Genomic DNA, 10,060 nt, shown 5'->3' with positions numbered 1-10,060 from the left:
CAAGGGGGTTAATAAAAGTATTACCTGAGGCTTCTACGCCCCCCCCCCCCCCGCCCCGCCTGCAGCCGCCCTGAGCCCGCACCGTCCTGGAACGATCCTCCAGACCCCGCAGTGGCTAAATTTTGATTTCAGCAACAGAAGGGAGCATGATCAGCAGACGAAACTCAGCCACTGCAGGGGACCAGAGGATCGTTCCAGGACAGCGCAGGCACAGGGCTGGTAGAAGCCCCAGGTAAGTGAAACTTTTTTTGTTTAGGTTTCCTTTAAAGCATACCAGATGCGAAAAAAAGAAGAGAAATGGGGAACAAACATATACCATCACTTGTCCTGATGCCCACTGCTCCCCTCTCTAGCCCCCTATCATACCTGAAAGCACACCAGGATCCTCTTCTAAGTCGCTGGAGTAAGGTTTACTGCGCAGGCGCTGATCGGGATACACACGTCCTACAGCACGCGCCCATGGCCTGGGAACGCACTACACTCCCGGCCACACACTGTAGGACACAGGCAGCCCAGCCTGCGCAGTAAGCCCGACTCTGGCAACTCAGAAGAGGATCCCTTGGGGGCGTTAGGGGTCTCTGATCACTGCTGCAATATTTTTTTTTATGAGAAAAGGGAGGCTTTTCCCTTCCCACTCCCCCCTGTGCCATCCTAATTGCCATAGGACGGTGATCGCCACTCATCTCCGCCTCTCATAGGCATCAGCCTATTAGAGGGCTTCATTCCCCAGCCAATCCGGGGGACAGCAGAGTGTCAGCCGTACAGCGCTGCAATCTCCAAAGGTAAACAAAGGGGAATTAATTCGCATACGCACACACGCTCCCTGCTAAACTGCAGCTCCCAGACTTGACGCCAGTTGGCGTTAGGCGGTCCTGGGGCTGCCGCCGCTGTTTTGCAGGAGTGATTTTTTCACGATTTCACCTGGAAAAACAAAAATCACTGGACACTGTAGCGATTTTCCAGCGCTTCTATAGTACTGAAAAACTATTGCCGGGAAATCGCCTGAAAATGGTGCAGGCTGCGCGTTTGTGTTTTTCGCCAGCGATTAACGCAAATCGTCCCAAGTGAGAACGGGGTTTAATTACACTAGCGCTTTAAAAAGCACTAGCATTAGAGCATGTTGCCGAAATCGCCGGTAAAACGCTCTAGTGTGAATGGGGCCTTAAAGTCAAACATTTTTTAGTAGAGAAATATATATTTACATAGAAAGAGGGACCAATCTGGGAGGAAAAAGGGACCAATCTGGGAGGAAAAAGGGACAGGGCTCCAAAAGAAGGACCACTCGGGAGGAAAGAGAGGAACCACTCGGGAGGAAAGAGAGGGACCACTCGGGAGGAAAGAGAGGGACCACTCGGGAGGAAAGAGAGGGACCACTCGGGAGGAAAGAGAGGGACCAATCGGGAGGAACTCGGGAGGAAAGAGAGGGACCACTCGGGAGGAAAGAGAGGGACCAATCGGGAGGAAAAAGAGGGACCAATCGGGAGGAAAAAGAGGGACCAATCGGGAGGAAAAAGGAGGGACCAATCGGGAGGAAAAAAGAGGGACCAATCGGGAGGAAAGAGGGACAAGGCTCCAAAAGAGGGTCAGTTGGGAGCTATGTGCTTGGCACCTGACAGCTAGTTTGGCCACCTCTTGGGGTTCACATACCAGCTTGTGGGTGTGGCTTGAGAAGGATATGTGTCACGTGGTGGGGAGGCTGGCCTGGGCCTCCAGTAAACACGGCTCTGCTATTCCTATAACAAGCTCCCGTGCCTCGCTGGCCGCCTCAGAGACTCCCCCGGCTTCACGCTCACCTGCTCCTCTCAGGCGTCGGCACTTCTCACACCTCGCGGCCCGGCCGCAATCACCGCTTATATAGGCGCCAGGGTGTGGGGGGCGGGACCTGACGCGCGCGCCGCTCCTGACTGGCCAGGCTGGAGGAGAGGAGGCGGGACTAGCGCCTGGTTATGGCGGCAGCAGCTTGTGTGGCCACACCGACCAGTACGAAAAAACAATACGGGATCCCTGCCGACACCCGTGTTACATCCGTGGTTACCTCACCGTAACTTCCTCTATGGATGGAGCGGCCGCGTCACTGGTAGCCTGACAGAATCTTCTAGATCGCCCTGGCAACGTCACTCCCGCGCGGTAACGTCTGCTCTAGTGCGCTGAGTGATACTGCACAAGCCACTGGTCTCACAGATTGTACTGCGCATGCGCGGCAGCACTTACCGCCTGTGGCGGCTCCTGTATTTGGAATGGGGTTTGGAGCTAAGCAAATATGGCCGCTGGAGAGGGACAGGACCAGGCTGGAGAAGAGAAATGCATTGGGCTGGTGGGTTGTAAGAGCAGCAGAGGGTGGCTGATGTGGAGTACAGGAGACCCTGATAGTGTGGGTGAATAAAAATGAATGAATTAGATAGTAAATTAGCATAGCTCCCAACTGTCCTTGTTTGGGAGCCCAGTCTCTCTGTCCCTCTTTCCTACTCATTTGTCCCTCTTTCTATGTAAATATATATATTTCTCTACTAAAAATGTTTGACTCTAAACTTTATTCCCATCCTTTAAATTGATAGATTACCAATGTTAAAATGTTAATATGAAGGAAAATGAACCAGGATAGAAAGGACCAGTGTGGTTTGGATGATAAAACATATTTTTCTTATGAAAACTTTATTGTATGAGTGACTAGGCGTGTGATCAGAGGTGTGGTAGGGACTTGGCTTAAGGGCTGGTTCAGACGGACGCTTGCGGAGCGTTTACCGCAAGCGTTCGGAACGTCGCGGTAAACGCTCCCATTCAAGTGAATGGGAGCGTTTACACCAAGCTTTTGCGCGCTTTTACCCGAACGCGACGTTCGGGCCCCGATTTTCGCGAGCGTTCGGGCTGCCCCTGGAAGCGACATGTTGCTTCCAGGGAGCGGCCAACCGCGACGGGTAATGTTCCCCTAGGGGAAGAAAAAAACGCGACCGCATCACGACGCGACCGAAGGCTACTATAGCCTGACCGCGCAGCCGCCGCAACGCCCCCAGACGCAACGCCACGCAGACGTCTGTCTGAACCAGCCCTTAGGGTCCTTTTCCACCTGCAATCGCTAGCGTTCACGCTGAACGCTAGCGATTGCTGAATCGCAAAACCGGCGATTCCCCCGACGTTTGCGGCCGCGATTTTGCTATGCTATGCACTGCATAGCAAAATCGCGGCAATTATCGCTCCGCCGCGCGTTCGCGTTCCCCGCAAAAACGAATCGCGGTAGTGGAAATGACCTACCGCGATTCCCATGTTAAAAAGCAAACCGTAGCGATTGTAAAATCGCTAGCGGTTTGCGTTTTTGCGATTCAGCATCGCAAACGCCGCTAGTGGAAAAGGGCCCTTAGTGTCCCTCTTTCTCATCTCAAAAAGTTGGGAGGTATGGCTCTGTGTAAGAGCCCATTTGCATTTGCAAAACGCTGGCGATTTTTGCCGGCGTTTTGCAGGAGTGATTTTTTTTCACGCAATTTCACACGGAAAAATCACTGGACACTGTGGCGATTTTTCCACGATTGCGTTTAGCGCTTCTATAGCACTGAAATGCAATCCCTGGGAAAACGTCTGAAAATAGTGCAGGCGACGCGTTTGCTTTTCGCGATTTTGGGCGATTAGAGCAAATCGCCCAAGTAAGAACGGGCCAATAGGGTTTTATTACGCTAGCGCTTTTTTAAGCCGTCCTCCATCCCTCAGGGGTCTCGCTGCAGCCCTCCGTACAGCCGTGACGTAATATTTACCTTCCTGGCTCCTGCGCAGGCGCTCTGTCGGCTATCGGCTCCGAAGTAGGCGGAAATACCCGATCGCCGTCGGTCTGCTCTACTGCGCAGGCGCAAGTCTCCAGCGCCTGCGCAGTAGAGCGGACCCGCCGGAGATTGGGTATTTCCGTCTAGTTCCGAGCCGAAAGCAGCCACAGCGCCCCCGCTGGAGCCAGCAAAGGTAAATATTGAACTGACAGTCGGGTCTGTCGCCGGCTGTTCGGAGGGCTGCAGCGAGACCCCCGTGGGACACAGGAGGACAGGGGAAGCCTCATAAGGATCCCGAGGCTTTCCCCACCCGAGGTGAGTACCCCCCAGGGGATCTTTTTGATGTTACAGAGTCTCTTTAAAGAAAACCTGTAACAAAAAAAACCTCCCCTGGGGGGGGGTACTCGCCTCAGGTGGGGAAAGCCTCCGGATCCTATTGAGGCTTCCCCCGTCCTCCTCGGTCCCACGGCGGCAGCAATAAAGCTCCCCGGACAGCGGGATGTAAATATTTACCGTCTCAGCTCCAGCGCAGGCGCTCGGAGATAGGCGGAAATAGCTGATCGCTGTCGGCCCGCTCTACTGCTTAGGCGCAAGTCGCCTGCGCCGTAGAGCGGACCCGACAGAGATCGGCTATTTCCGCCTATCTCCGTGCTGAGAGCCACAACAGCGCCCCTGCTGGAGCCAGGAAAGGTAAATAAATCAGCGCTTGTCAGGCCGGGAGGATTCCGGGACACTTCGGGGGAGCCAGCGCTGGACTGCCTGCAGCTACAGGGGAGGGGAAGCCTCATTGGGACCCTGAGGCTTCCCCCTCCCGAAGTGAGTACCCCTCAGGTACGCTGACTAAACGTCCCGCTTTACCCCGGACAGGTCCCGAATTCAGGGTCCCCTGTCCCAGGCTGCATGAGGTCCCTGGAAACGTCCTGCTTTTAGCCGCGTCCATTGCATGAACTGACATGCGGCGTCTAATAGACGCCGTGCCAGTTCATAGCCAGCAGCCCCGCTCCAGCAGCCTGCATAGTCTTCCAGCAGGCAGAGCAGGGCTACAGGAAGATGGCGTCCAAAGCCCTGTACTTGAGATTATTTGTGTCTGAAGTATAGGGCTTCGGGCGCCATCTTCCCATAGCCCTGCACTGCCTGTCAGCGCGGGAGATTGGAGGAGGATCGTCCGAGTAGCTGCACGCCAGAGGCCAGGAAAGGAGACTTCTGTCAGGTGAGTAATTATTTATGTTTTTTGCTGAAATGTGTCCCAAATTGCGTTTATTTTCCGCTGAAATGTGTCCCAAATTGCATTTAAATGTTGCCCACATTGCGTTTATTTTCTGGTGTCTGGGATAACAGTTGCTGCATTTATTATTTAATGGTCATAGTTGGCTATATTTGCTGCTTTGGGGTTTACGGTTACGCTCCGTCCATACAATGTTATGGCCACGCCCATTTTTCGGCAAACATTCCCCCAGCGGAGCTGAAGAATCTAAAAAAAAAAAAAAAAAATAAGATTTTCTCACCTGGGGCTTCTGGCAGCCCCCTGCAGCCGACCTGTGCCCACAAAGTTACCAAACGATTCTCTGTTCCCCCGCGCGCCTCACTTTCATTTCTTGCAGGCGGTGTCCACTGCACCTGCGGGGCCCTGGCCACGCGTGTCCTCGTTCACGCTTCTGAATTTTCTCGTACTTCTGCCAGCTGACCTGTGCCTACAAAGTTACCAGTCGATCCTCCTTTCTCCCGCCACGGCTCACTTTTCTTCTTGCCCTGGCCACAGGAACTCGTATGAGGATGCACGTGGCCAAGGTGCAGTCAGCTTCCACTACAAGAAGAAAAGTGGGCGCTAGTCTACTTTAGGGGACCCACCGCAAATCCCCATAGAGGATTTGAGCTGTGCTGAAAACGGAAAGAATTGCCGCTTTCAGCTCGTTGAAAACACCACAAGTCATATATCTTTGTTAAGCTTAGACTCTGCTCTAACGAATGATGTCACTTTCGGTGAGCAAAAGTTGAAACTGACCGCGTACGAGATGCCGATCCGCCGCGATCGAAGCTCCGTCGGCCATCTTAGTTTTGTGCTTCTGATATTTTTCTCCCTCCTCATTGGAAGGATTGTTAGCTGGGGGCGTGGCAGAATTTTTTTTTTTTTTGAAGCCGGAGAATTGGTGAGTCACGTATGATAGTTCCCCGGGCATACCCAGCCAACGACAGAATCATCATCAGCCGTGACCCTTCCCTGGGGTCACCACGGGATCCGGCAGGCCAGGAGGGCACCCCTGCCATCCAGCAACATGGTGTCATGGATCATCTCAAAGTCCGTGGTGTAAGTTGTCCTCACTGATAGCTGCCAGCTGCTGGGGTGGTGAAGGATTAACCCCACCGGTGTTTACACACAACCCGTACGGCGCCTCCTACGCGGTGAGCTTCAGCGTTTGCTCACCGACTGTGGCATCATTCGTTAGAGCAGAGTCTAAGCTTTACAAAGATATATGACTTGTGGTGTTTTCAACAAGCTGAAAGCAGAAATTCTTTCCGTTTTCAGCACAGCTCAAATCCTCTATGGGGATTTGCGGTGGGTCCCCTAAAGTAGACTAGCGCCGAAAAGTGAGCCGTGGCGGGAGAAAGGAGAATCGACTGGTAACTTTGTGGGCACAGGTCGGCTGGCAGAAGCCCCAGGTAAGGCCCAGTTTACACATAATCAGTTGCTCTCAGTTATAACTGAAAGGTCAACTGATTTTCAAAGTAAGTACCATGTTTTCCTATGGCACTTTTCACACTTAACACGTTTTAAAGGGAAGGTTCAGGGACGCCTTGAAAAAAATAAAAATCCATATCCACTTACCTGGGGCTTCCTCCAGCCCGTGGCAGGCAGGAGGTGCCCTCGCCGCCGCTCCAGAGGCTCCCGGTCGTCTTCGGTGGCCGACCCGACCTGGCCAGGCCGGCTGCCAGGTCGGGCTCTTCTGCGCTCCAAGGACGGGCTCTTCTGCGTCCCACGCGGGCGCTCTGACGTCATCGGATGTCCGCCGGGCTGTACTGCACAGGCGCAGAACTACTGCGCTTGCGCAGTACAGCCCGGAGGACGTCCGATGACGTCAGCGCGCCGGCGTGGGACGCAGAAGAGCCCGTCCTTGGAGCGCAGAAGAGCCCGACCTGGCAGCCGGCCAGGTCGGGTCGGCCACCGAAGACGACCGGGAGCCTCTGGAGCGGCGGCGAGGGCACCTCCTGCCTGCCACGGGCTGGAGGAAGCCCCAGGTAAGTGGATATGGATTTTTATTTTTTTCAAGGCGTCCCTGAACCTTCCCTTTAACTGAAATCTTTTTCACAATGCACTGCTATGAAAAAAAGTGTACTAACGCACACTAACGCGTACCAACTGATTAAAGGGGCCGAGCTCTAAAAAATAAACAAAATTGGTACTTACCTGGAGCTTTCTGCAGCCCACCGTAGGTTGGGAGGTCCCCCGGCGTCCTGGCTCCTCTCCTGATCCCTCCGCCGCATACCGCACATGGCGACACCCGATGCGGGTGTCGGGCTCCCTCTTCCTTAACGGTGACGCTCTTCGTCATCACGGTGGCCGATGTGACAGTACTGCGCATGTGCGGTTTAATTGCGCATGCGCAGTACTGTCACGACGGCGTGATGACGAAGAGCGTCACCGTTAAGGAAGAGGAAGCCCGACACTCGGCCCAGGTGTCGCCGGTGCAGGATGCTGCCAGGGGGCCTCCCGACCTGACGATACTTTTTTTTGTGTGAAATCTTTATGGCTCGGAGAAAGCTATGCGTGGCCAGTCCTGGCGGCAAAAACGAAACTAGCTGGCAGCGGGGGACCAGAGGATTAAGGAGTGACTGCGAGGGCACAGGACGGCTGCAGGGGGCTGGTAGAAGCCCCAGGTGAGTAAAAGTCTTTTTTTAAAATTTGAGTTAAGGTTCACTTTAACCCCCTTGCCGGTCCAATTCTTGCGGCAAGGGGACAGCGCAGCACTTTTTTTTAATTTTTTTTTTATTTTTTGAATCATGTAGCTAGCCTAGCGCTAGCTACATGATAGCCGCTGAGCAGCGGCATCCCCGCACCCACTCTGATCGCGCAGGAAATCCCGTTCAGAACGGGATTTCCTGCTGGGCTTCCTAGGTCGCCATGGCGCCGGGGCGGGATGACGTCACCAACGTCATGGACGTCAGAGGGAATCCCGATCCACCCCTCAGCGCTGCCTGGCACTGATTGGCCAGGCTGCGCAGGGGTCGGGGGGGGGCTCGGCGTCGATCGCGTACCACACGCAGCTAGCAAAGTGCGAGCTGCGTGTAGGAAAATAGAAATTGCGAAAATCGGCCCAGCAGGGCCAGAGCAATCCTCCTGCACGAGTTACCCCGAGCTCAGCTCGGGATAACCGGCAAGGAGGTTAAAGAGAAACAGTGACCAGGAATTAAACTTCACCCCAATCAGTAGCTGATACCCCCTTTCCCATGAGAAATCTTTTCCTTTTCACAAACTGATCATCAGGGGGCGCTGTATGGCTGATATTGTGGTGAGACCCCTCCCACAAGAAACTCTGAGGACCATGGTGCTGGCAGTTTCCTGTCTGTGAACCTCGTTGCATTGTGGGAAATAGCTGTTTACAACTGTCAAAAAAGCAAGCAGCAGCTACATCACCTGCCAGCAGTAAAAATGTCACCATGTGATAAATTTCAGAATGTAAATCAGGGATTTAAAAGATTTTACAATGGACAAACACTGACTAAATCATTTATACATAATTATTGTAAAAATGAAGCACTTTTTTATTACATTATTTTCACTGGAGTTCCTTTTTAAGTGTCCTTCTTTCTTATCTCAAAATGTTGGGAGGTATGTATTAGTTAGTGCCATCACCTGGACTGGGGACCCACTAGAGAACTTTTGGCGATCTCAAAAAGCGCTGTGCCAAGTAAGACTGAATGATATTTGGTTTTAAACCCAAAAATCATGAACAGACCTAAGACGATCTTCAGAGCGGCAGTTTTCGCAGCTGCTGGCCGCTGTTACCTGCTCTGCTCCCGGCCCCCTCCTCCAGTAAAGCTTCAATTCCATTCGGCCTCACCGCATTGCATAGCCGCAGTGAAGAGGCAGCAAGCGTTGCCTAGTAACACTGGCCACCAGGAAGTGATGTCACACTCCCTGGTACAGGCCTCGCGCTACTATGCAAACACTCGTTCCCTCTTCACCGCGCAACATTTCAATGCGGTGAGGCCAAATAGAATTGAAACTTTACTGGAGGAGGGGGCCGGGAGCAGAGCAGGTAACAGCGGCAGCGAGGGGGAAAATAGAGGGGGATCTGACTATATACAGGGGGGGGGGGGGGGGGGGTATTTTGGCTGGCTATCTTGTACTGTGGCACCTATACACTGACTAAGGCCCAGTGCACACCTAAACCTCTAGCAGATCTGCAAAACGCTAGAGGTTTTTGAAGCAGATTTCAGAGCGATTCATGGCATGTTTAGGCCTGTTTCACATCTAACAACGCGTGAAGGAGCCGTTCTCCTGCATGCGTTGACTAGCCTGCGGCTGTCGCCTGGAATGTGCGGTGCGACGCTGAGTAGCGGCGTTTAGGCCTACGGTAGTATCAATTAACCCGACGGGGAAACGCTGATTCCGACGATAAAATGTGCCCGGGTGCGTCGTACCACATTGCATCGAAACGCGGCGTCGGGTGTGAAAGGTAAAGTTAGTCCATAGACTTTAATTTTACCTTTCACAACCGACGCCGCGTAAAACGCTGAAAAAGGGCTCTGGCCCTGTCTAGCATTTTTTTGAAATGTTTTTGTGTAGCAGATTTCATATATTGTTACAGTAATGCTGTTACTGAACAGCTTCTGTAACAAAAACGCCTGGAAAACCGCTCTGATCTGGCGTATTTCAGAGAGGTTTTCCACTTTCCTATACTTTACATTGACGTCTCAGAAATCTAAAAAATGCTGCAGCCCCCGAGTTTGCGTTTGTGGAAAAAACGAGCCGCTCTGGTGTGCACCAGCCCATTCACTTTCATTAGCCAAGCGGTTTTCCCCCTGCAAGCGTTAAAAAACGCTTCAGAACCGCTCTGGTGTGCACTAGCCCTTCCCTGTACTGCGGCACCTATACACTGGATAACCTGTACTACAGCACCTTGATTGGTAACCTATACTGCAGCGCCTATACTGGCTAACCTGTACTGCGGCGCCTATGCTGGCTAACCTGTACTGCGGCGCCTATGCTGGCTAACCTGTACTGCGGCGCCTATGCCGGCTAACCTGTACTGCGGCGCCTATGCCGGCTAACCTGTACTGCGGCACCTATGCCGGCTAACCTGTACTGCGGC

The 10,060-nt window shown here is 53.1% G+C and overlaps 1 protein-coding gene across 4 annotated transcripts in view; it reads right to left on the bottom strand.

The window, feature by feature from the left end:
- The window catches only part of TDRD12 (tudor domain containing 12), a 269,251-nt gene extending 263,850 nt beyond the window's left edge, over positions 1-5,401 (bottom strand). The window contains exon 1 of one of the 4 annotated variants that reach the window (XM_068261508.1): positions 5,255-5,401. The gene's annotated coding sequence lies outside the window, so the exon portion shown is untranslated. The other 3 variants (XM_068261507.1, XM_068261506.1, XM_068261505.1) reach the window with 3 other exon arrangements.
- Between the last annotated feature and the right edge of the window lie 4,659 nt (positions 5,402-10,060).

Source organism: Hyperolius riggenbachi, chromosome 11, assembly GCF_040937935.1.
Source record: "Hyperolius riggenbachi isolate aHypRig1 chromosome 11, aHypRig1.pri, whole genome shotgun sequence".
NCBI lineage: Eukaryota > Metazoa > Chordata > Amphibia > Anura > Hyperoliidae > Hyperolius > Hyperolius riggenbachi.
The sequence above is the reverse complement of the archived record's forward strand: the minus strand, read 5'-3'. Positions and strand labels throughout refer to the sequence as shown.